This window comes from Notolepis coatsorum (genome assembly GCF_963971535.1).
Source record: "Notolepis coatsorum genome assembly, chromosome: 16".
NCBI lineage: Eukaryota > Metazoa > Chordata > Actinopteri > Aulopiformes > Paralepididae > Notolepis > Notolepis coatsorum.
The window spans coordinates 101,232,704-101,260,117 of NC_140180.1; positions in this window are offsets into that span (position 1 = coordinate 101,232,704).

A 27,414-nucleotide genomic window follows, 5' to 3' on the forward strand; every position below is an offset into this window, starting at 1 on the left:
TTTTCAGAGTCCAAGTCTGAGTCACCAAAGAAGAGCCTGAGTCGAGTCCAAGTCGAGTCCCCATTACCCTAGTCTGAGTCCGAGTCCGAGTCATCAAGGTCGATTCCACTCCACTCTGGCAGTCAAAGCGCTGACATACAAATAAAAAAAGGTCTACATTAAACATAAAGGACACAGCGGTCACCATTTCAAAGATAGTTTATTTACTTTGTGACACAATAGCCAAACGAATGCACTAGCCATCGATATCTTATGCCAAATGATTAGAGCCTATTACACTTTTATAAATAACTGTATTTATCAATTAACAAGTCTGAGTCCTCGTTTACACCTTCCCAGTCCGAATGCAGTCAATTCTCGAGTCCAAGTCCAAGTCTGAGTCATCAGTGCTCAAGTAGAGTCACAAGTCCTGAAAATCAGTCCGAGTCCTGGACTTGAATACCACAACACTGGCTGGTGTGAAAGGTCTAATCTGTTTACAGGGGTGCCGAAAGGAGAGCTGGCTGCGGTCCCCGGCGCTCTGTATTATCTGCATCGTGCTGAAGAACACAACATTGACAAGCAACACACTTGATTGCAAAGTCTGTAGTTTCATTACCGAGCTCGGTAGGACAGCAAATGGTTATGGCAGGAAGTGAAGCCTTACGGTCGTTTTATGGTTAGATAAACCATAACGGTTTCTAACCACTACTCTTTCTGTGGCCCCTAGGATTTGTTCTGTCTCAGGGTATAATGACCAGAGACATAAAGGATTACACCAAGAACAGAGCAGATGGTCACTGAAGATAATTGATCAAATGGTTGTCAAGCAATGGTAATAGCTAGGGATGCTCGATATTGGCTTTTTTACCGATACCGATATTCCGATATTGTCCAACTCTTAATTTCCGATACCGATATCAACCGATATCAACCGATACCGATATATGCAGGGTTTCCCCCCCCCCCAAAAAAACTGAATAATTTCAGGTAACTAATAATTTCACTGGATATATATAACAAATATTGTTATTGTTTTTTTCTTTTTTTAAACCGATACCGATATTTTCCGATATCACATTTTACTGCTGATAATATCGGACATCCCTAGTAATAGCTTAATTACACTTTAGGATCTGTACAGAGGGCGATCATCATCGACTGGCTGTTGGGCGGGATATTTAATCGAGTTTTACTTTTCTTATGTATATTGCTGAACTGATAAAACCACAGTAGTAAATGACGAGGCTACATGTGATTTGTACAGAAGAAGGCGACCAGCATCCACAGTGCATTGGGTTGGATATTTAGGCCACGATATCACATATACATTTAGGAGATTCTCTACGTTTGCACTGTTTATATCTGAACAATTATATAATCACAATGTAAGAAAAAATGCCTCTCTTAACTCAATCAGCGCCGGAGCGATATGCGTGATGTGTTGTTAAAAGGCTGACGCTCTAAAGTATAGGAATACGTGGCGGTGTTTGCAGGGTTATAACTATATTCTATATTATAGCTATGGATACAATACTATGGCCCATTTAACATCACCTATATATCATTCAATATGTGAAAAAGAATAAATGTTTCCATCCATAGGTTCCCGTGTTATACCGTGGTGAATATAAGTATGGTTTTAGAGAGGTCTAGGGTAATTCCCGAAATATAGCCTTATACGTCAATTCCACTATAGACGTTGCCGTGTCTTGCCTTTACACGCTATTATTCCTAAATCAAATCTATATCATAGGTATTATGTTCCATCATGAATGCATGAAAGGGGGGCGGGGGGTCGTTTCTGATTATTTGATTGTCAGTAACGGCATTCGTATAGAACACTAAACACGCTTATCAGCCCGATCGGTATAAAAGCATTGCAGGATCAAGCTAAAATTGACGTCAGATCGTGCTTACCTGTGATCGGGAGTATTCCAAAAATAATATTCCAATTGTTTGATCGCCATCTGGTACATCCGATGTCCATTTGCTCCACGGTATAATCCACCACAACATATGGATCAGGGATATTTGACACGCTTCAATGGAACCAATAGAACTGTTCGCCTCGCCCGACAAGGAAAAATTAAACCTGAGACATTTGGCCGTCCCACAGGCCAAGATACAGGGTTACAAAGGGTGCTCGATACTGCAACCTGGGTGGATGCGGCCGGTATTGCACTTTGGCATTCTCAGGATGATTCCCCATGTTAACCCAGATGTCCGACGTCCGTGTGCCTGTAATGAATGGAAATATTGAATAAAAGAAATAACGATGAAAACCTGACTATACTCGAGATTAGCATTGGCTATAACCTGTCCTAGCTGGTGTTAAATAAAGTGTTACAGTTGCTGTAGATGTTTTTGAACCACCAACAAGTAACTAAATTGCAGAAAACTAGTTTAACTACTTACTTGTGGACTAACTAACTAGCTACCCCCCCCCCTACAGCCCTGTAACAACCCCAACCCACTCCCCCCTCCTTCCGTACATGGCGCTGCCTATGACGGCTGCCAGTCTGTTTGCGGTGGTGAATACGCATATGTTTGTCTCAAGGCTATGTACCGTTATTACTATCTAAAATGTAATAATTGTGGAATATTACTGTAATGAGCTGTATGTGTATGATCCAAGCGTCCTACGATCCTCATAGGAGCATAACAGTAAAAAGCATTCCATGTGAAGGTATTCTGTATTTTTGTATGTCAACTAATAAAGAAACTTGAACTTGAACTTGATATCCTTTACAACTACGAATGGGCCAATCACACATCCGCAGTACTGATACACTCAGGTCCTTCACACACACACTCAAAGCATGGCTGTTACAAAATCAGGTCTGTGACCATTAGAAAGTCACGTCGCAGTCCAGCTGCCCAGCCCCCGTATGCGTGCCCACTAGCCTGACTGTCCTGATTGTGATTATGTGGTTATGTGATTTATGATTATGTATATGTGTGCCTGCCATATGTGTGCTGCCTATACGGTGCTTATACATGTATGGGCTTTGTACACTGTTTTTTATAGATGCACGAATTTACGAATGCCTAGTGAGTGAATGTACAGAATATGTTTTAAACTGTTTTTATATTAGCTTTAATGTCCTTCTTTTTTCTGTTTATTTTCTGGCTTAAAACATCTAGCCCAGGGACTACAACTGAAAACTAACAACCCTGCTAATGTTGGCATATTTACAGTTTTTTATTTGTATTAATTTATAAATTTATAACTGTTGATTGATATGCACTGTCCCTGATCAAATAAACGGTGTAAACTAAACTAAATCATACAGTGACCAGACATCCTGGTTTTCACCCTTCACTGTCCCGGTTTTAATCAATAGAAGATTCACTACTAATACTAATAAAACAATGCACTAATACTAATAAAACAATGCACTACTAATGCTAATGAAACAATCCACTACTAATAGTAATACAACAATGCATAACATGCTTCTGAAGCAAAGGCTGCTCAGTCCAACACATTTCAGCACCACACAGCAGCCCATTGTGAAAGTGGACAGCTCCCCTATCCCTGTGACCAGTGTTAATTTTGGCAGCTATTTTAATTTTAGTTTTAGTCTTAGGGCGCTTTCACATATAGTTTTGGTGGACTCTGTGCGGTTCGGGGGGTGAAGTTGCAACATTGTTGCATTCTTCATTTGGTTCGTCTGCATTCACATTGCAATTTGTCAAGCGCACCAAACTTTCTGAACAATGTCAGGCGGTCGAAGAGGGCGCTCGTCTATTGGACACAATAGAGAGTGGAAATGTGTGTGTGTGACTGTGACTGCAAGCCCTAACATCTGTGTGCACGCACGGGCGCGGATTTGACCGACTGTCCCGCATCCCGCATATTAAGAGGATGTCCCTCTTTTCGAAGCGGGTTGTCCCTACAGACAACCCGCCTCTTGTCCACACATTGCTCTGCTCGTGACGCTACCTCATATCGCAGATCTGATTGGTTAGGTAGTAATTTAGCGCTCTGCTCGTGAGAGGTGACTCACTTCCTATATTTGGTCCGCGTTTGGGCCGATGAAGCGAACCGAGACCTACGTTTTCAGGCGGACCAGAGTTTGCGTGTTTGGTCCGCACCAGAGTTCGACTGAGCATTCACACCACCCCAAAAAAATTAAAAACTGACTATCTGAGAAAACGAACTCTGGTCCGATAGTCCGGACCAAACAGCTCTGGTGTAAAAGCACCCTTATGTGTCAAATGCTCCTTTTTCGTTTTCATCATATTTAGTCACCTTCATTTATTTTTTTTGTCAGTTTTAGTCAACTAGATTGGCAGGCCTCATCACTGCCCCGTTTTAAAGGCCTCCTTAAGACCCACCTTTTCTCTTTGGCTTTCGACACCATGTAGCTTGTTGATTTTATGATCTTACTGTCTTACTGTGTTGTTGTTTACCTATTTTTTTTTTTTCTGTTTTGCTACTCTTGTTTTTTTTTTATCTATTTTTAGTGCTGCTTATAGTTTTTAATATGCTCCCTCTGTACAGCACTTTGTGCCCCTGTGGCTGTTAAAGCGCTCTATAAATAAAGTTGGATTGTATTGGATTGGAACTACAGGTCTGAGCATTTTAGTCTTAGTCCGTTTTTTTTTACCAACAAAGCAATATTAGGATAGTGTAAATACACAGTACACTGATTGCAATTCTCACTGGGACCTACTGTACAAATTTCACACACGTCACACACACATTCCCTTTTGTCCGTCGAGTACAACCGTAGATTGCTGACGTCACTTTAAACTTAAAACATAAAATGGCAGCCTCCATCAGCATTAGCTTAGCGAACCTGCCACTCCACTTCTATGTGCATAAAGTGTGCTAACCAAATAGCACAGCCCCTAAGACTGGGAGCGTTCTAACTCTACTGAGCATGTACCCAACATTATATGAAAAATAAAAAGTCATTACGATGTTTTAGTGCGCTTCAAGCGCTAAAAGCATTCATAACAACTTATAGCAGGGTCAATCTCAGGGTTAGTACTCGTCTGTTTCTTTTCTTTTCATACCAACATTACATTTTTAACATGGTCTTGTCCTTGTTGTATCCATGTGTAATGTTGATAGTAGTGGGTGTACACAGATGAAAGAGAGCAAGTCTGTGTCTGGGATATAGGTTCCAGGCTATTAGCTCTTCTCGCAGCCTAGCCATCGTCTTTAGCCTCCGTCGTCTTAAATGTTATGTTCTTTTGGTAGAACTCTTCGGCTGCCGCAGGAGTGTTGAGAGAGTAGCAGATTCTGTTCATGGTTATTGGTATAAGCTGTAGTCAAGAGAGACCTGGGACGCGTTTTTTAGCCTCGCGTAGCTTGGCGTTGCTTTTAGTGGGCCATATCGATTAGCTGGAAACGGAAATGGGAAATGCTGAAATAATAACGTGAATTATTCTAAATGTAACTGAGGGGTTACAAAACCCTGACTGTATTAAAGATTGTGATAGATTAAACCACTGCTAGTTATGTACTTTAATTACTGGCCAGACAGTACATCAAATATAGATGGTGAACACCCACAAGAACACGGCATTGACACAGAAATAGTATTTGAGGGTAATTTATTATTATTAGGCAACGTTAGGTTACAGAATGAGAATTAGGGTCGCGCTTGTATGGCGAAGAATATACGTAAAGTCAGTCAAGAGCATGAGTCACTAAGAATAGCAGGAATCCTACGATGGGTCTAAGTTGACACCACCTGTCGTATAGTAGCAACTATATAGGGCAACACTGGTACCGACTGGAGACAATGGGTTCCCTCCGGGTGTGTAAGGCCTGGAGGGTAGAGGAATGTTCGGGTACTCCGTCTGATTCAATGAGGAATAAAGAGACTCCAGGTGCAGGAGTCGGTCCTTGTAAACTCCCTTGATCAGCAGCAAAGTAATAATTGTAATCCAGATGCTCGACAGCATTGATGACAGCTAGCCAGCCCCGTCCACGAGGCCGGCCCGAGTTGTGATCCTCACGAGGTTGAATCCCAAACGATAGTGGAAATCAATGATGCTCTTCTCCGGGTACCACGTTCCAAATCAATATAATCCAACCAGTAATGGTTCTGCAATCGCCGACGCCGATTCTCCTGTGTACATGTCCAACGGTTCTCCGCCTAGGACTCCTCGGGTGTGGGCGACGTATTTAGGCCACACAGCCTGGTTAAGTACACTAGCTAAAGACACAACGAACCGCTGGGTAATGCTACACACGAACGAACTATGGCCGCACGATATACAATAAATGAACGACTATTTACTTCACATTAGATTAAGTCGAACTCAACGTTACTTCATTAAGCTCTGACACGTTTACCATTCTATTCGCACGCGGTTCTCAATGCTCTGTTAGACGCAAGGTTGCTCACTTCACTGCACGTTGACTCGTGGTGAAGGTGGGTAAGGTACTGAACGTAACTGAATTGAACTAAGCACGGTGTGCGCACCTTGCGCTGTATTTATACTTAAGTGAATATCTAGTCCCAACCTCAGTCCTTGTCTGGTATCACTACGCTGACTCCGGGCATGTTCCGACATGCCTGCAGTTGTCTTTGAACTTGCCGTTGGGGGCTTGCGCGCTGGCGCCTGGGGGCGCTGTCCAATAGGAGAGCGAATATTACTCTGGTCTGAACGCAGGTAAAGGGATATTCCGTGTATATATATAAATAATATACAAAGTATATCAAACAATAAAGGTAGATTCTCAGTTTAATCTGGCCCTTCACAACACTAAAAGTTATAATTATTTTGTCTCATCTTGTTTTAGTCAACATAAATTAAGAGAGATTCGTCAGGGCGGCCGGGTGGCACAGCGTACTAAGCGATTGCCCACCACCACAGAGACAGTGGAATCGAATACAGCTGTGGTGCTTCCGGGTTGGCCGACCGTCCATACTAACACAATTGGCAGTGATAGAGGGTGGGAAACCCGGCGAGGGTGGGTCCTGGTCGTTGTAAACAGCGACTCCTACAGTTTGGTCGCGGCACCTGCACAGCGAGGGAAAGACCCAGGGTCGTCGTTCTGGTATGGCAAGGTATGGCACTCGCCATACCTTGGCAAATAGAAATGTAAAAATATATATATATATTTTTTTTTATTACAATTTTTGTATGTTGATTTTGAATTTGAATGTTAACATTATGAACAAAGCTTCAGACTATTCGGTACAGCTCTAGCATGTTTTGATATTGTCAATTATCTCACTTTTACTAGGTGACTTTTACTGTGACTAACTGAAATATGCAAAAAAATAAAGGAAAATGGACATAGCGACGTTTTTCTATCAAAGGGCAGCAGAGACAAGTGATACAGGGACACAGGTAAGGTCTGGCTTAGTGATTATAATAGTGTAGTTCAGCATTCAGTAACCCTTTTTGTGAATGTGTTTTTGATACTACATTCTGTTGAACACACACCTCAAAACCGTACCTAAGGAAAATTGGCTCAATTGCAAGAAAAGTAATAGGCAGTTATGATATTACATTCTGCATAATTCGTATGCAAAATATTGTGGTTCCCTGCTTTAGTCTGTTGACACATTTCTATACAAAAAAATGCTTGTGTAGTCCTGTGTCATACCTAAATGTCATATAACTGGATTGTATAGAAACAACTCACCAAAAGTGACTATTGCACAACTGATTTTACAAAAAAAATTCACCAAGGGGGTGAAACCCCTCCTTCACCGCACCCACGCCCCCCCCCCCCCCCCCCCCCCCCACCCTCCCTCCTCGCCATACCGTGCCCTTTACTGACACGACGCCACTGGAAAGACCTGGGGGAGGTAGTGTGATCCTTCCACACATTACACTCTCCCAGTGAGAGTCCGTGCTGCCAGGTGAAAAGAAGCGGTTGATTGGCTACACATGTGTCAGAGGAAGCATGTGATAGCCTCCACTCTCCCAGACCGACTGTAGGAATTCGTCATGGTTTTTGTAAAGTACATTTTTGTGTCCTCAGATGTAGTCAACGATTATGCATAAATAATTTAGTCACGTTAGTGTCACATGATCTGCAGTACATTAACGTGACGTCACGTCTCGTTGTCGTCGGGGGAAAAGCTTTGTTGACGACCATATTTAGTCATTATTTTCGTTGACAAAATTAACACTGCCTGTGACAACTCCTCTCGCGAGTTACGCTGCTTCTATGCGCAATGAAAACTCTTCATTAAAGAGGAAGGCAGTAGGAACTTATATCTGCCAAAAAAGCTACTTAAATCAGTAGTGTGGGTATATTTTGGATATGACCAGAAGGTTATTGAAGAAAGACAGATATCCGATGCCAACGGGTCCAATGTGTCTAACGTGCATTGCATCCTCGCCATCCCTGTATGCCCAAGTCAGACCCCCCCCCCACTTTTCCTTTGAGTTGATTTAGCGGATAGTTTGCTGTCCAGCTCAAACAGCGACGCAAGGGAGGGGCTGAGCCTTAGACTATATTCCTCTCTCTCTCTCTCTCTCTCTCTCTCTCTCTCTCTCTCTCTCTCTCTCTCTCTCTCTCTCTCTCTCTCTCTCTCTCTCTCTCTCTCTCTGTGTCTTCTTTCTCTTTCTCTCACTTTCAGTCTTCGCCTTTCTCTTTCTTATCCGTCTCCCTCGATCACCCTCCTCACTAAATGTAAGCCATTTTCAACAAGATTGTATTATTATGGTGGTGTTAGAGAACAGAAAGAGGGTTATTTGGGCTTATTTCATCCCACGCTTGCTCGTTTCCTGTCTCCTTTCTCTATCGTCTCTATATATGAGGGAATAGCATCATAACCCCAACTGACAGACCGACAGACAGACAGTCAGACATAAGTCACTTCACCAGAACAAATTGTTCTCGGGCCGATGGCGGATCAATGTCAATCGAATCACCGCCAGTCACTTTGGGGGACATTCTCCATTTCTTAAAAGCTGGGGAACATCTTTAAACCTTTATACATTGTAAATGAATAAAGGAAGAATACCGTGGTCTGTGTGTGTGTCAGTCAGTGTGTCTGTGTGTGTAATGACCGTTCATGTATGTATCCTATGTCAACCTGGACATATAGAAATACCAGGGCAGTAGGTTCTCCAACAGTGTACACAGACACAATGGGTGCAATAAATAAAAAATGTTACGACATGATACAAATAATTGGGAAATGTCCCTCTTTTTCTCCCCGACTGAAAAAGATGTGTCGGGGGCTCTCTGGTGGACCGAAGGGGGTAGTGTGAGGCCTGCACTTCCCTAACTGAGCTGTATGGGTTACTAGTACGGCTAGTGGTGGCAGGACGCGCACACGTCGCAGCACTTTGACCTTGTCTGCCGGCTCCGGGCTGCATTATTTGCCGCGTTTCGATCGTCACCACACTCGACCTATTGTGTGCTTCCATAGTCTCAAGTTACAAGTCGTTCGGACGAGTGACCACGTCCGGTTCTGAGCGGTCCTGAACTGAACAGTCACCGCTGACGGCGAAAATGATTGACCACCGTTGTAGCCAAGGAGCTTCTGCTCCGAAAGCGATCCCAGAAGAGTATTATCGATTTCTGTTTTTCTGACAAAATACTTATGATAGATTTGTTTATTTTTGCTGTTTTTGTCCATACAAACATCTGTTGACCCTATCTGTTTTTTGTATGATTAAAAATGTAAAATAATTCTTCACAAATAATAGCGAGCTGCCTGGGGCTATGGTGCTTCTGGAAGCTGCCATGCCTTTCTCTCCCAGTGCTACTTGGTGTTTGAGCTGCAACCCTCCATGTTTCCCATCAACCACTCCATTACCTACATCTTCACTCTGCTATCCAGTGAGGCCAGAACGTAAATGATGGAGAAACAGTTGGTATGTATGTACATATATGTGTAATAAAACACAAATATGTACATGCAATAGCAACTGGGGTACTTAAGAACATTTTGAAAGATTGAAAATAGAATAGAGCTAATAACGGATCCATTTGAGGTATTGGGGCGACGTAGAGAGGATCGCCACGGGACGTCCACCACTCGGGTCACCACCACAAGACATCTACTCACAGGGAGAGAGGGAGACGGGGACAGGCGTTAGACAGCCCGCGTGTTTGTGATGGGTGGACATAGCAATAGATACATGTAGTAAACATCTATGTGAATAGAATAGATACATGTAGTAAGCATATATGTGAATAGAATAGATACATGTAGTAAGCATATATGTGAATAGAATAGATACATGTAGTAAGCATATATGTGAATAGAATAGATACATGTAGTAAGCTATGTGAATAGAATCCAAGTATACAAGAGAATTGTGAAATTAAGTAATAAATAGAACTAAGAACTACTGCAAGCGTATGTATACAGGATGGGATACAAGACGATGGCTCAGGGCCATGTGCCCCGGGGGGGCAGGAGAAACCACTCAGAGCAGGTATGCCTCCGCATGGCCGTATGCAGTCCCCCACTGCTCTGGAGAATGTAGCCGTGGAGAAGTACATCAACGAATCTCTGTGGATGTTTCTTTGTGGATAAGAAGGACAAGTCACTCAGACCCTGCATCGATTCCTGTGGTCTCAATGGCATCACAGTAAAGAACCACTATACCCTTCCTCTCATCTCCTCTGAGTTTGAGCTTCTCCAGGGAGCCTCCATCTCCTGTAAGCTCGACCTGCGCAATGCTTACCATCTATCTACAGATGTTAGAGGCACAATGAGTAGGATTTTACCCTACAGACAGTGACTGTGGACCAGTGTTTCACACAGGTGGAGAATTGACGTGTGGTCGTGGGTGGTGCGGGCATGTGACATTGCTAGATATGTCAAGATATATATTTTGATGGTATGATTGTTGATTTTACAATGATTGTACTTTTTAAGATTATATATATATACACTGTATATATACTGTATATATATAATATATCATGAAAACATTGATTTTGACTTATATTTGATTTAGTTATATATATTTGAGCTGTATATATATATTATATATATATATATACAGTATATATACAGTATGTATATATATATATTGGCTGTTAGGATTTGTGCCCCTCATATTTCCTCCAATATATATATATATATATATATATATATATATAAATATCACGATTTCACGATTATATATATTATATATATATATATAATGAAAACATTGATTTTGACTTATATTTGATTTAGTTATATATAACTAAATCAAATATAAGTCAAAATCAATGTTTTCATTATATATATATAATATATATAATCGTGAAATCGTGATATTTATATATATATATATATTGGAGGAAATATGAGGGGCACAAATCCTAACAGCCAATAACACACAGAGGAGTATACCCCGCCCCAATCAGTCCAATTACAAAGTCCAGCTGCCTCTCATATATAGCAATCACGGTTCAATGTCAACGTTCTCAGCCGAGCCTTCTCACAACCTGGGCAGAGAAATGGCCGTTCAACACAGTCTTAGAAAAAACAATGAATGATATTGGAAATATCCGGTGAGCCCGTGACAGCTGTCAGGAAACGGTGCAGGTTGGCTGGAAGAGTGATATGGGCGCCCCTGGAATTGGTTACAGGCAGCGACACCCAACACCAGCTGATACAGCAAGTCTTTTGTTCCAACAAGACCAAAGACCTCCAACACACACACACACAGCAGGGGGGGGGGGGGGGGGGGGGGTCTACAACTACAGTACAACAGGAGGACAAGCCTGTCTCTCTCATTCGGTCGTTAACCCTTTCACCAAATGGTTAACCCTTTCACTGCGACAATATGGAAGGTTTACCATTTCACTTCCACACGACAAAGGGTTAACCCTTTCACTGCCACACTAACCGTCGGTAGTGTGATAGTAAAGGGTTAACCTTCTGTAGTGTGGCAGTGAAAGGGTTAAAGAACCCAGGACGCCTATCGTAAAGAGTATGGGGTTCCCCGACGTTCCTGGCCAAATTCCCAATCAGGTCTCTGACATCAAGGCCACCTAATAATCCCTTCCCCTTAATTGGCTGATATCAATCCCTGTCTCCTGAGCCGTTAAGCCATTGTTTAGTGTGATGTGTCCCGGGTGCCAGTGTATGGCAGCCATTGAGCCTGCGTAGCCCAAGGTTGGGTGCTACCAGTGGTGGTGAAGGAGGCAATTTCCACCCTACATTGTAAAGCGCTTTGAGTGTCTAGAATAGCGCTATATAAATGCAAGTCATTATTATTGTACAAGTCAAGAAGAAACATCACAAAATATCAAAACAATATTTGAACCACAGCTGTGCCGTTCAAAAGGGATCCCCCAACTTATATATATATATGTGTTTTCATTGTATACTTATACCCGCATTTCATTGTATACTTGTATGCCGTGACAAATAAATCTCTTGACTTGACTTGTTTCCTTACATGTACATATACATTCATACCAATTATTCACCTGTTCTATTCTCCATCCATCTATCATTCATTGTAACACTATATTATCACAGACAGATAATGTAGTGTTACAATGAATGATATATATATATATATATATATACAAGGTAACAATAGTATTTAATGTACGTAATAACTAGGGCTGTCAGTTTATCGCGTTAATTAGATTAATTAATTACACAGCAAATAATCGCGTTATGAAAATTAACTCAAAATGTATTACAAATCTTTTTTTTTTTTTTTTATAATAATATTTTTGTTTGTATCTCATTCATTCCATAAGCATGTAGAATACACATTTACAGTTTTTTTTTAATATGGTCCATTTGCATGTTCTTGGTATCTGATTCTAGGGACATCTATGAATCTCAGGGAATGTATTCCCAGTGTCAGAAATACTGTGGGCTAGATCCACAAAGAATGGATTGTACGGTGCAAGTTGCACCTTTACTTACAATTCATTATGAATTGAAAATGGGGGACCTTGATGTAAACAAGACGAAAGTCTTTCTCTGGTCTGCATTCCCTTAACAATTGTGTGTATTGAGCCGTACTGTATTATACCCATTCTGCAATCTGTTAATAACATTTTCATTCAATCAATCAATCTGCACGGTGATTGATTGAATGAACATTTTATTTTGAGTAAATTGTAATGAACCAAATGAGAATATCAATAATTTTTTTTTTATCTTTGACTGTGAATAACACCATGCTCAAATTGACCAGACCTGAAAAATCTAAGCAAATTAATAGATGGAAGATGATTAAACAGAAGGTTTTGTAGATACAGTACTGAATTCTGCCATCCGGACACATGCAATTTGAAATATGATTATAGAATATAGAATATGAGGCATAAAATGGTAATGCGATTAAAATGCGATTAATTAGATTAATTAATTACAAATCCTGTAATTAATTAGATACATTTTTTTAATCGCCTGACAGCACTAGTAATAACAATACAACAACAACAAAAAAATATATATAAATAGAGCTAAGGACAACAACAACAAAAAAGAAAGCATAGGAAAACTGAGGGAGATGTAGCGCCTGTGACCATTATAATGGTTTTCACAAGTATTGAAATGACGTTCCAGACCTGCAATATCCAGACATCTACAATTACCTGATCGACTTCCCCTCATCCATCTCTGGAGAGTCTTTGAAAGCCTACAGAGGCCTGCAGGGGTACAAATGGAGGGAATCTGTATTTGTGATGCATATTCAGCTTCGGAGTCTACTGGCTAAACATTGCTTTGTCGTCACTGGAAGGGTAAGTCAGTGTCACTTCGTCTTAGTTATTTTAGCATAAGCAAGAGGCAGTGTAATGTAATTGGTGTGCTAACGTGTGCAGGCAGGTAGCGTTAGCTAGATCATCGATTTACCTACAGTATCACTGTGTGAATACATTTTCTATTACGGGTGAATCATTTTCAAAGACTGAATGTGGTGGTCTGGAAGGATGGGGTTGTGTTATGTTCTGGAAGGATGGGGTTGTGTTGGGAACTGTGGGTGGTGGTCTGGAAGGAAGGGGTTGTGTTATGGTCTGGAAGGATGGGGTTGTGTTAGGAGCTGTGGGTGGTGGTCTGGAAGGATGGGGTTGTGTTATGGTCTGGAAGGATGGGGTTGTGTTAGGAGCTGTGGGTGGTGGTCTAGAAGGATGGGGTTGTTAGGAGCTGTGGGTGGTGGTCTAGAAGGATGGGGTTGTGTTAGGAGCCGCTGCAATACACCACAGGGCTTGGTGAGAGCTGCTCCCATGAAATGCAGCATTGCCTCTCACACTCCTGGTAGAAACTGATGGATTCAAGATTTACACTCATTTATCGGGGCCTCACCTGATGGATGTATTGCAGCTGTTATGGTCCAGGTGTCATTGAAATAAAGTGCCCATGTTGTGAAAAGGACCTCCCTGTAAATGAGACAGCAAACTTTGTTGCAGACTTTTGAACTGTTACCTAGCAACAAATGTTTGTATTGTATGTTTTGTATTTTATTGTTTTATAGGTTACACCTTGTTTTATATTTGTAATTGATGTTCCTTGCAAATGTACTGTCAGGATTACTACTAAATTGTGCTGTACTTAATACCTAAATGACAATGTTAAGTTAATAAGTTACTTTGTTTCTCTATGAATATTTCAAAACAAAGTTACTGTTCCTAAAATGTTGTGCATTTAATGCATATGGAGGAGATTGTCTTAATGATTCCCTGCCAGGCCACATAACTAGACTTGGCTCTAGTCTACAACACATCACACTAATGCTTTAAAAAGCTTTGAAACAGTGGTGGACGCAATGCCAAAATAATATGTCAAAAAGTCAAAAGACTAATTAATTCCAAGCTTAATTAAAGCTAGCATACTGGTGACATAATGTTAGGTCAGACTTAGGTTTGAGATAGGAGCTACAAAATGCCATCAGTAGTGCTTATGTTGGTAAACCAGTGAGAATATGAACCATCTTGTCATTGTTTTGTAGTCTAATCTCATTCAGTCCAGCTTTATTCCTTTTTTCTTTCAGCAACATATCTTAATTTTTTTGTATCTACTTTTTCTCCTCCTTTTTCTGTGATTTTTTCTCCCCATCCCAATTTACCTCCCTCCCCTGTCCTGATTGTTGCTCGCATATGTGCGTACGCAACTTTGATAAATGAGGGCCCAGGTAAGAAACACCAAACCTAACCCTAACCTTAGGCACCAGGTCAGAAACACCAAACCTAACCCTAACCTTAGGCACCAGGTCAGAAACACCAAACCTAACCCTAACATTAAGCACCAGGTCAGAAACACCAAACCTAACCCTAACATTAAGCACCAGGTCAGAAACACCAAACCTAACCCTAACATTAAGCACCAGGTCAGAAACACCAAACCTAACCCTAACATTAAGCACCAGGTCAGAAACACCAAACCTAACCCTAACATTAAGCACCAGGTCAGAAACACCAAACCTAACCCTAACATAAAGCACCAGGTCAGAAACACCAAACCTAACCCTAACATTAGGCACCAGGTCAGAAACACCAAACCTAACCCTAACATTAAGCACCAGGTCAGAAACACCAAACCTAACCCTAACCTTAACTCATTCAGCGCCGTCCACGTTTATATACGTGTTTGTCCGACAACTGTTGAACGGAAACCATGTATATATATGTTATTTGATCGTTATTTCTTTTATTCAATATTTCTATTCAGTACAGGCCCACTGACTCGGCGTTAACATTGGGAATCGCATTGAGAATGCCTAGGTGCTATACCGGCTGCATCACGCTAGACGGCGGTATCGAGCACCCTTTCTAACATTGTATCCAGGGCTGTGGGATGGCCCCAGGTCTCGGGTTTCATTTTTCCTTCTCGGGGCGAGGCGAACGGTTCTGCCGGTTACATTGAAGCCCGTCAAATATGCCCGATCTATATGTTATGGTCGATTATGCCATAGAGAAATAAGACATTGGATCTACCAGATGGCGATCTAGAAATTGGAATATTCTTTTTGGATTACTCCAGGCCATGTCAAAAACACCAAACCTAACCCTAACATTAAGCACCAGGTCAGAAACACCAAACCTAACCCTAACATTAAGCAACAGGTCAGAAACACCAAACCTAACCCTAACATTAAGCACCAGGTCAGAAACACCAAACCCAACCCTAACAGGTTGAAAAAACCCTCAGCTCGGAACTAGGCAAAATCTGCATATGGCTCGCTGATAACAAACTATCATTACACCTGGGCAAAACAGAGTCCATTCTCTTCGGTTCAAATAACAAACTCAGCAAGACCGACGGCTTCTCAGTTACAGTGGGTGACAATATTGTCACAAGGAAAGATGAAATGACCTACCTGGGTTCCATCCTAGAGGCTAATCTCTCCTGTGACAAAATGGCATCCAATGTAATAAAAAAAGTCAACCAATGAACTCGATTCTTGTACCGGATCTCCTCTCTGGTAAACAAGAATACCCTGAAGACTCTGGCAGGAGCACTCATTCAAGGGTACTACGACTATGCTTGCACCTCATGGTACCAAAGCACCTCAAAGGCGCTAAAAACAAAATTACAAACATCTCAAAACAAACTGGTCAGACTACTGCTTGACCTTACTCCTAGAACCCACCTCACCCCTGCCACTTTGACAACTTAGGATGGCTTAGAGTAGACGACAGAGTACAGCAACTTGCAATGGGCCTGGTCTACAAGATACACTACACGACCAAGGTACCCATGTACATGTCAAAATACTTCCCAAAGGTCAGTGAATACCACGATCACAACACCAGAGGTAGCTCCACAAATCATGTTAAACCCAGATTCTGCTCAAATAAGGGACTAAACACGTTTCGCAATTATGCCACATCAATGTGGAACGCCCTACCCAAAGCTGTAAAGGAATGTGGATCACTACCCACTTTCAAAACCACTCTCAAGGGACACCTACGGGAGACTGCAATTCAAAACTGGCCCCTGTAAATGTCCTAACCCAACCCCCTCCAATGTACAGTAATTTACCTAGTATGGTTTTGTCAATAGTCCAATGTACAATTTTGCTTGTTTGTACAGTGTCCCCCCCCCCCCCCCAATGTACAGTTTTGCTTGTTTATACAGTGTTTCTCCCCCCCCCCCAACCACCTCCAATGTAAATTACCCAGTATGCTTGTCAATATCCCAATGTACCCAACCCCCCCCCCACACAACCCCACCCAACCTCCTCCAATGTACAGTTTCTACGTCAAATGTATATACTCCCTTTTCTTGACTCCTTTTGTATCACAAACAGTACTGTATTTGCAAATCTGGTATGTCATAAACGTATAGATGTAGCAGTACTGACTATCTGTATGTCATGTATGTCATATATGTCCTGATGAATTGAAAATGGGGGACCCTGATGTAAACAAGACGAAAGTCTTTCTCTGGTCTGCATCCCCTTAACAATTGTGTGTATTCAGCTGTACTGTATTGTACCCATTCTGCAATCTGTTAATAAAGTTTTCAATCAATCAATCAATCAATCAATCAATCAATCAAACCTTAGGCACCTGGGCCCTCATTCATCAACGTGATTTACGCACAGATATGTGCTTAAGCTGTGCGTACGACCATTTCTAAGCAGAGTGTGGGATTCATCAATTTCAACTTGAACTTGACTTCGTGCTTATATTTACGCACAGCTCGGACCATGCGTACCTGGCGCCCGTTGGTAGAATATATTATTACAACAAGGAAATGAGCTTCTGTGCATTAGTTTCAACACTGGCATGTTCTGTATGAACCGTAATTCATTATAGTTCATTGTAAAATAGCAACAGTAGTGTAATTATGGTCAAAACCCTATAAATAGCATTTGGAATAATAGATCTTTCTCTCAGAATGAATGCAGCATGGTTTATATAGCGTTATCGGAATATACGGGGTGTACTGACTGACTGCGCTCCGCGTAGCTCAACTTGTTATTATTTTGCGCACAGACCGCAGAAACACGGGAACGTTTTGATTATATTTAAAAGGCTTTACGTTAAACGAAACAAATGGAATTTCGAAGCTGTATGAACACCCACGATATAGTGTTCTTCCCCCTTTTTACTGTATAAGAAAGAATAAAAAACGCATTGCAATGACACCAGGGTGTATGTGTATGGGATTCAAGTTCGCGTTTTTGTTGATCATAGGCATGCTGTCTGTTGTGAAGGATCAGATTAAACCGAATATATATATTTATTTATGGATATATATTTAATAGTATTTGTATATCGTTTGATATCCCTTGTATATTCCTTGTACATATACACTGAATATCCCTTTAGTCTACTAACAGCCCATAATAGTTTCATTCTCTCATTTTACAAGAACTTGGCGCCAGCAGCCAAGCCCCTTGGTTCAAGTTCAATCGTGCCGACGAACATGTCGTTACTAGCCCGGTTCCGCGTAGGAATACGTCTGGCGAAATACGAATGGTACTATTTGTTCACAGCGCATATATATATGGCGCAAGTAAAGTAGAACTTTCTTTTAGTCCCTTAGCCCTTAGTTCTTTACCCTCCAACCTAGTGGCAAGACGTTAAGCCTCACCCACGATACACGTGTGGTGCAGTATGGTCAACTTGGCCTCAGAATGGCATTGAGACATCGTGTGGATTAATAGTTGAATTGTCATAGTTTGGCACTATACCGTCGAGTGGGACGTATTTCTATTAAGTTAATAATAGTCTATTATGTATGGTGCATCGTTCGGTTAGAGTTATAAAGTGAGCAGTACCCCCATCGTTTTCCTCGCGTTATCTAGAGTCTTAACCAGGCTGGGCAGACCACGTGTGGTGCTTTCATCCGAGGAGTTCTGGGCAAGGACGAGTGGACCTGCACATTGGATTACCTTACCCGGACGACGGCGAGCCCTACACGGCTTGGATTATCTACTTGCTTTGGGTGCTTTGATTATGCCATGGATAACAGCCAACACTGGTAAGTGTTGGAACTACCCCCGAGAGGAGTCCAGGTGAGACGGCGCTCTAACCCGAGTGAGGTCGCCTCACGTCTCTTCGTTGTGGACCGGCAGCTACCGTCTACAAGAGGGCCCAACTGTATTCATCTGTGGACCAAGGTTCTGTGGGCACCGTGTTCAGCACTCTGAATTCTCCCAAGAAATCGTTGGCCAGATGGGATATCGCCAGCGGCTCTCCAAACCCCCCCCCCCCCCTACTGACTTACAACCAGCGGGACCCCCTTTAGTGTATCCAGCTATAATCATTAAGTACCATCGCTATAGTTCCCTAAAGAACCAGGTTGTATACTTGCTTCCTGCGTAACCAGAGATTGGACATTCAATGTTGATTTGCCTACGAATACTAATTTGCCTTACAAGTGCATTCAAATCATAAATGTCATTAAGTGAACGTTGTATATACCCTTTGCTATATATTAAATATTCGACTTATACATTTGTGTGGACTTGGTTTCATGGTGGGAAAGTGTTCATCATATCTATATCATGTACTGTGTGGCCAGTAGTTAAAGTACATAAAGCGGTAGTGGTTTAATGATACCATACTTATCAATACAGTCAGGGAATTGTACCCCTCAGTTACAATTGGTCCTTCGAGCCGGAGGGTAACTAGTGTAATATTAATATAGTGTTATTAATATTGAAATGGCCTATGATGAACACTCCACGAAACGGTCCTCCTAACATAGAACGCCCGCGGCGCAGACGACAGACACCTCAGTACTTAGAGGATTACGCTGTCAGTCAACTACCTAGCCTTCGACAAACGGTAAACGCGGTAAAAGTAGAAAGTAAAATTATGTCTGACCTTAACGACCAGGTTACCCCGACCACAGAGGCCCTAGTGGGTTCTAATGTAACTGACCAAGCTCACGGTGGGGACCAGGAGGGAGCTGACATGCCTTTACCCCCCGCCAATACCGAAGAAGTAGTCCCCGACCAGCCCCGGGAGGAAGACAACCCTACAGAGAGAGAACTCTGCACGGAACAAGATGAGGAGAGCGCCGAGGAGATAGAGCTCCAGGACTCCCCAACGAGTACAGCCAGGAGCGGCTCACCTCTACAACCGTCTTCCCCCAGCGAAGCGGAGAGGATGCTATCACAGGCGTTCCTTGTCAGCCTGACAGCCTCTACCGAACGCGATCGACTCCAGGGTGAACGCGATCGACTTCAGGGTGAACGCGATCGACTCCAGACGCAGCAACGGAGCGAAGAAGAGCGCATACGCCTGGAGATGAGGCGCCTTCAGACGGAAGAGAATATGGCAAGAGACCGAGCAGACACCCAGCGCGCCGCTGACGGTGCCCAAAGAGAGGCAGAGCGCGACCTCGCTCTCATCCAGCGCGAAACCGAGCGCAACAGACTACAGGGCGAGCGCGACAGACTACAAGCGCAGCTAATGGAGCAGCTGATCAACAAGGCAACACCCTCTCCCTCCGCCAGGGGTTCAAGGAACTCGTCGAGACAACAGTCAAGGGCAGCATCCCCTAACCGAGCAAGCGACCCTGAACTTGACCAACAGACCAAGCCTATACCCCCCGCAGACCCCCTTCCCAGACAGCGAGACCCAGCTACAAGGAAGGAGCAGCATACACTGCGGAGAAGCTAAATAAACGACTACAGGATCTAGAGGACCTGATAGAAGAAGAAGAGGGAGAGGAGGAGAACCAAGCCCGACGACAGCACAGTACTCCACCGGACCAGGAGGTCCAGTACAGCCCAGGCTATACCCCCGCGGCGCTGCGCTACAGACCCCCGACTCTATTCACGGGTGAGCATGACGCACGACCAGCCCCGAGGAATAGCACCTGGACCAGCGGGCCATGGTACCCTGCCGGTACCAGCCCACAGAGAGGCGCAAGAGGAGACTCGCCTAGGAGGCCTCTCCCCCAACGCTCGCCGATGTATCAGCCATCCACGGCGTCATACATTGGCACACCGACGATTCCAGACTTCACCCATGAGAATCGAGCACAGTACACGGAGCTCCGAATGTGCTTAGAGACAATGATGGTGGATGTCGTTGATGAACGCCACAAGTATGCAATATTACTGAAGCACCTGAAAGTACCCCGAGCGCACAATATAGCGCTAGCCTATGCCACCTCTACGACCCCATACGCCGCGGCTCTAGCAGCGCTAGACCAGAGATATGGACGTATATGGGATTACGTAATCCAAGAGATAAGGCATATTGACCGCCTACCCCCAGCAACAGACAATCGCTCATTAGACGACCTGTCTATAAAAGTGCAGTCCCTGGTAGGGATGCTGGGAGCGCAACGAGAAAAGGGTATGCACGAGCTATACGCCAACTCTAACGTCGAGAGGATTTTAGAGAAGCTGCCACCCGCCAGACAAGAGCGCTTTAGGCGGCAGAGAGACCACCGTGATCCTAACGGTCCCGAACCATCCCTCCTCGATCTAGCCAACTTCCTGGCGAGAGAAGTCAGCAGCTTACGACTGGATACGTTCGTGCGGAGCACACCAAGCTCCAGAGAGGGACCCCGGAGAATAAACGATGGAAGAAGATCGGTGACTGTCATGCACCAATCAGAATCAGTACCGAGCAGTAAGAACCACAGTACCCCCTCGAGGAAAGAGAAGTGGAAGATGGTGTGCCCGTACTGCGAGAAGGAACACTGGCTGTCACAATGTGACCTGTTCACCAAGATGAATGCAGAAGAAGTGAGTCAATGGATAAAGTCCAACAGGCGCTGTTACCGATGTGCGCGCAGTCACATGGCAGCCGAGTGCCACCTAAAGAAGAGGTGCAGTCGGTGTGACGGAGCCCACCTAGATGTCCTACACGACAGTAACAGAAGAAAGCCTGCACCTGCACCATCGAGCAGCACAAAGGCAAGTGTCATGTACATTGACCCCGCCAGCAGCAGCGGCGCCCAAGTGCTCTTAAAGGTAGTCCGTGTAACATTGAGCTACCAAGATAAAGTCATGGACACTTACGCCGTCCTTGATGACTGGTCAGAGAAGACCCTCCTGCTCGCGTCCGCCGCGGCCCAGCTGGGACTGCGGGGGAGCGAGAACCAAATGACGATTCGGACAATAAGAAGAGATTTAAAGACGATAAAGGGCGAGAATGTCTCCTTCACTATCGCAGCAAGCGGGCAGCCAGAGCGACGGTATAGGATTACAAATGCTTTCACCAGCCAAGAAATAGGACTATCACAGTACACCTACCCCATCGCCAAGCTGATGGATAAATATGTGCACCTGCGTCAACTACCTATCCCGCTCATAAACGGCGCCACCCCGACCCTGCTGATAGGCTCCGACCATGCAGACCTCATAGTCCCGATAGACCGGGTCCATACAGGACCCAGAGGCTGTCCTGCAGCAGTCGAGACCCGCCTAGGATGGACACTACAAGGCCCCCTCGCTAAATCTCTCAACCGAACAGCAGCCACTAGCTGCCTCCACTCCAGAGTGACAGAGGAAGACACCACTCTCCTGCAGCATGTCGAGAGGCTATAGACACTAGAGACAATGCCCTTTAAGAACGAAAAGAAAGACATTCGTTCTAAAGAAGACATTTACGCCATAAACCTCCTCGAGCAAGGGACAAAGAGAGTCACAGTCGGCGGAGTGATGAGATACGCAACTCCACTCCTGAGGCGAGAGGGAATGCCCACCTTTCACGCCACGAAAGAAGCTACGGAGCGGTATCTATTGAACACAGAGCGGCGCCTAGCCAAAGACCCCGCTCAAGAGAGTGTGTACCGCGCTGAGATTGAGAAGCTAATCACAGCGAGACACGTAATGAAGATTGACATTAAAGAGGCCGATCAGACGACCGAATCATGGTACGTGCCGCACCACAAGGTCCACCACAACGGCAAGGATCGCATTGTGTTTAACTGCAGCTACCAGATCGGATCCCAGAATCTGAATAAAGAGCTCTTGCCCAGCCCCACACTCGGCCCCTCTCTACTAGGCGTGCTACTACGCTTCCGCCAGGACAAGGTGGCTATCAGCGGGGATATCAAAGGGATGTTCCTGCAGGTGAGACTAGTGGAGGAGGATAAGCCCCTACTGCGGTTCCTATGGAGAGAGAGGACCGGAAATGAGCACCCAGCCATCTACCAGTGGGAAGTCCTCCCCTTCGGAACCACATGCAGCCCGTGCTGTGCTACATTTGCACTACAGAAACACGTCGCAGAGGACCCAGCAGCAGATGAAGAGGTCCGACACAGTGTGAAGAACAGTTTCTACGTGGACAACTGTTTACAAAGCGTTTCGACCCAAGAAGAAGCCGAGGCTCTCCTACTCAAGCTACGCGCCTCCCTGATCAAAGGCGGCTTTGATCTCAGGCAGTGGGCCAGCAGCGACCCGCACGTATTGCGCAGCCTCTCCCCCGCGGACAAGGCTGCCAGCAGCGAGACCTGGATGGCGACAATCCCAGGAGAAGCCCAAGAAATGACACTAGGACTAGTCTGGCGCTTCAAAACAGACTCGCTCCACTATAGACACAAACCCCTGACCACGGAGCAGGGAAGGTCGACGGCGATACCGACCACCAGACGGAGTGTGTACAGAACACTCGCCAGACAATATGACCCGTTGGGATGTATTCTACCTTACACCACCAGGGCAAAGATGATTGTACGAGCACTATGGGACAAGGACCAGGGCTGGGACGACCCAATACCCGCACCCCTTGCCTCCACATGGAGAGAGTGGGAGACGGAGCTTCGCTCACTCCCAGGCGTCAATATACGCCGCAGCTACTTCCCACCCACAGTGAGGCCAGAGACATGCAAGATGGATCTACACGTCTTCAGTGACGCCTCCGAAGTAGCCTATGGATCGGTGGCCTACTTGCGTGCCCAAGAGAAGGGAGGAGAGATACACACTGCTTTCATCCTGGCTCGCTCAAGAATAGCCCCACGAAAGCAACAATCTATCCCGCGTCTAGAGCTCTGCGCAGCCCTAGCAGGAGCGCATCTAGCCACGTTAATCCAACGTGAACTCACCATTCCGGTGCACAGAACAATCTTGTGGTCAGACTCTACGACAGTACTCACATGGATCAAGTCTGATTCATGCAGATACAAAGTCTTCGTGGGAGTCAGAGTCACCGAGATTCAAGAGTTAACAGAAGCAGCGAGCTGGCGGTATGTGGACACCAAACACAAACCCAGCTGACGTCATCACCCGGGGAATGTCCCTAGATGACCTCACCCGTCACAACATCTACAGTGACGGACCAGAGTTCCTCAAGCTCCCGGAAGGAGAGTGGCCTACGCCCACCCCACGGGAGGCGAGTAAAGAGGAGGCTGAGAACAAGAAACCTATGTTCTGTGGACTGAGCACAGTCGCCTCCACAGACCCCAACATAGATGACTGCCTCACCCTACAGAGTGCGCAACTAAAGACATTTCTGAGGCACCACCCAGAGATTCCGCCCACTGCCGACATTTCAGCAGCTGACTACGAAGAAGCAGAACTTCTTCTACTACAACGAGCCCAGAGAGACTCGTTCCCCGACGAGCTAGACTGCCTACAGGGAGGAAAGCCCATCCCATCAGACAGCAGATTGCTCCACCTGGCACCCGAGAGCGACGCCCATAATCTCATCAGAGTGGGTGGTCGTCTGCGGAGAGCCCCCGATCTACCGGATGACGTTAAGTACCCGATAGTCTTGAACAGCCGACACAAGGTCACAGAGCTGATCATAAAGAAATACGACGAGGATGTACACCACGCAGGAGCAGAGAGAGTCTTCGCGGAGATCAGACGTCGCTATTGGATACTTCAAGGGAGAGAAGCAGTGCGACGCTTCCAGCGAACCTGTCTAGACTGCCGAAAGTGGCGCGCGCAGCCCAGCATACCCCGGATGGCTGACCTACCTCCCTGTCGCCTCCGACTCGGCGACAAGCCCTTTCACTCCACAGGCATGGACTGTTTTGGCCCGTTGTATATAAAGAAAGGAAGAGGAACCGAGAAGCGGTGGGGTATTGTATTCAAATGCATGACCACCAGAGCAATACATATCGAACTCCTTCCAACCATGAGCACAGACTCATTCCTTATGGCCTTCCGAAGATTCACATCACGGAAAGGAAAACCGTCTACATTGTTGTCTGATCACGGGACAAACTTCAAAGGCGGAGAAAGAGAGCTGAGAGAGAGCTTCCAAGCTATGGGCCCAGAACTTAAGACCCACCTCGCTCCATCCCAGATTGACTTCCAGTTTAATCCCCCGAACGCACCCCACTTCGGTGGAACCTGGGAACGAGAAGTACGTTCTATAAAGACAGCCCTGTACGCCGTGCTTGGGGCCCAGACTGTGGCGGAAGAAGTCCTAATGACAGTCCTCACGGAGATCGAGGGAGTATTGAACTCCAAGCCCCTCGGCTACGTCTCCAGTGATATAGCAGATGTCGACCCAGTCACCCCCAACACACTCTTGATGGGGCGGCTGGACCCCGCGCTACCCCAGACAATGTACAGGCCTGAAGAAGCGAACGGCTGAAGAATGTGGAGGTACAGTCAAGTACTAGCTGACAAGTTTTGGAACAGCTTTCTACTCCACTACCTACCGTCTCTACAGACCCGCCAGAAGTGGGTAAAAGAGAGAGACAATTTGACAGAAGGAACAGTCGTCATGATTATCGACCAGTCACTACCCAGAGCTATGTGGCCGGCTGGCCGCGTAAGCAAAGTGATCACCGGTGCCGATGGCAAGGTCCGAGCAGCTGAGGTGCTCGTCCAAGGGCGAACTTACACACGACCCGTGGCGAGGCTAATAGAACTGCCCAGACTCCCAGACACTATCGATGACGACCATGACCCCATTACTTTGTGAGTTGACTGACCCTTACAGCGGACCTTGAGTGGTAGACAGTGCGGTCAATCTGTCTCTGCTTAGCTAATTAGGTGGGACTAATTAGGGGGCGGCTGTTGTGAAGGATCAGATTAAACCGAATATATATATTTATTTATGGATATATATTTAATAGTATTTGTATATCGTTTGATATCCCTTGTATATTCCTTGTACATATACACTGAATATCCCTTTAGTCTACTAACAGCCCATAATAGTTTCATTCTCTCATTGGACAAGAACTTGGCGCCAGCAGCCAAGCCCCTTGGTTCAAGTTCAATCGTGCCGACGAACATGTCGTTACTAGCCCGGTTCCGCGTAGGAATACGTCTGGCGAAATACGAATGGTACTATTTGTTCACAGCGCATATATATATGGCGCAAGTAAAGTAGAACTTTCTTTTAGTCCCTTAGCCCTTAGTTCTTTACCCTCCAACCTAGTGGCAAGACGTTAAGCCTCACTCACGATACACGTGTGGTGCAGTATGGTCAACTTGGCCTCAGAATGGCATTGAGACATCGTGTGGATTAATAGTTGAATTGTCATAGTTTGGCACTATACCGTCGAGTGGGACGTATTTCTATTAAGTTAATAATAGTCTATTATGTATGGTGCATCGTTCGGTTAGAGTTATAAAGTGAGCAGTACCCCCATCGTTTTCCTCGCGTTATCTAGAGTCTTAACCAGGCTGGGCAGACCACGTGTGGTGCTTTCATCCGAGGAGTTCTGGGCAAGGACGAGTGGACCTGCACATTGGATTACCTTACCCGGACGACGGCGAGCCCTACACGGCTTGGATTATCTACTTGCTTTGGGTGCTTTGATTATGCCATGGATAACAGCCAACACTGGTAAGTGTTGGAACTACCCCCGAGAGGAGTCCAGGTGAGACGGCGCTCTAACCCGAGTGAGGTCGCCTCACGTCTCTTCGTTGTGGACCGGCAGCTACCGTCTACAAGAGGGTCCAACTGTATTCATCTGTGGACCAAGGTTCTGTGGGCACCGTGTTCAGCACTCTGAATTCTCCCAAGAAATCGTTGGCCAGATGGGATATCGCCAGCGGCTCTCCAAACCCCCCCCCCCCCCCCTACTGACTTACAACCAGCGGGACCCCCTTTAGTGTATCCAGCTATAATCATTAAGTACCATCGCTATAGTTCCCTAAAGAACCAGGTTGTATACTTGCTTCCTGCGTAACCAGAGATTGGACATTCAATGTTGATTTGCCTACGAATACTCATTTGCCTTACAAGTGCATTCAAATCATAAATGTCATTAAGTGAAGGTTGTATATACCCTTTGCTATATATTAAATATTCGACTTAAACATTTGTGTGGACTTGGTTTCATGGTGGGAAAGTGTTCATCATATCTATATCATGTACTGTGTGGCCAGTAGTTAAAGTACATAAAGCGGTAGTGGTTTAATGATACCATACTTATCAATACAGTCAGGGAATTGTACCCCTCAGTTACACTGTCAGAGTATGATATCTTAATCAAACATTCTAGAACATTTGTCGTCACAGATCATGTCATAATAGAACATAGGCTACATGGCATGGTCCATCGTGATATTGTGTAGACTGTTATTACTGTACCAGTACCACCCACTCCCGCACACAAACATGATGGAATTCAAGTTCATGTATTGAAAGGCAGGCTACATTCATTGTTCTTGTATGCTCTCGTATTATTGTTTATA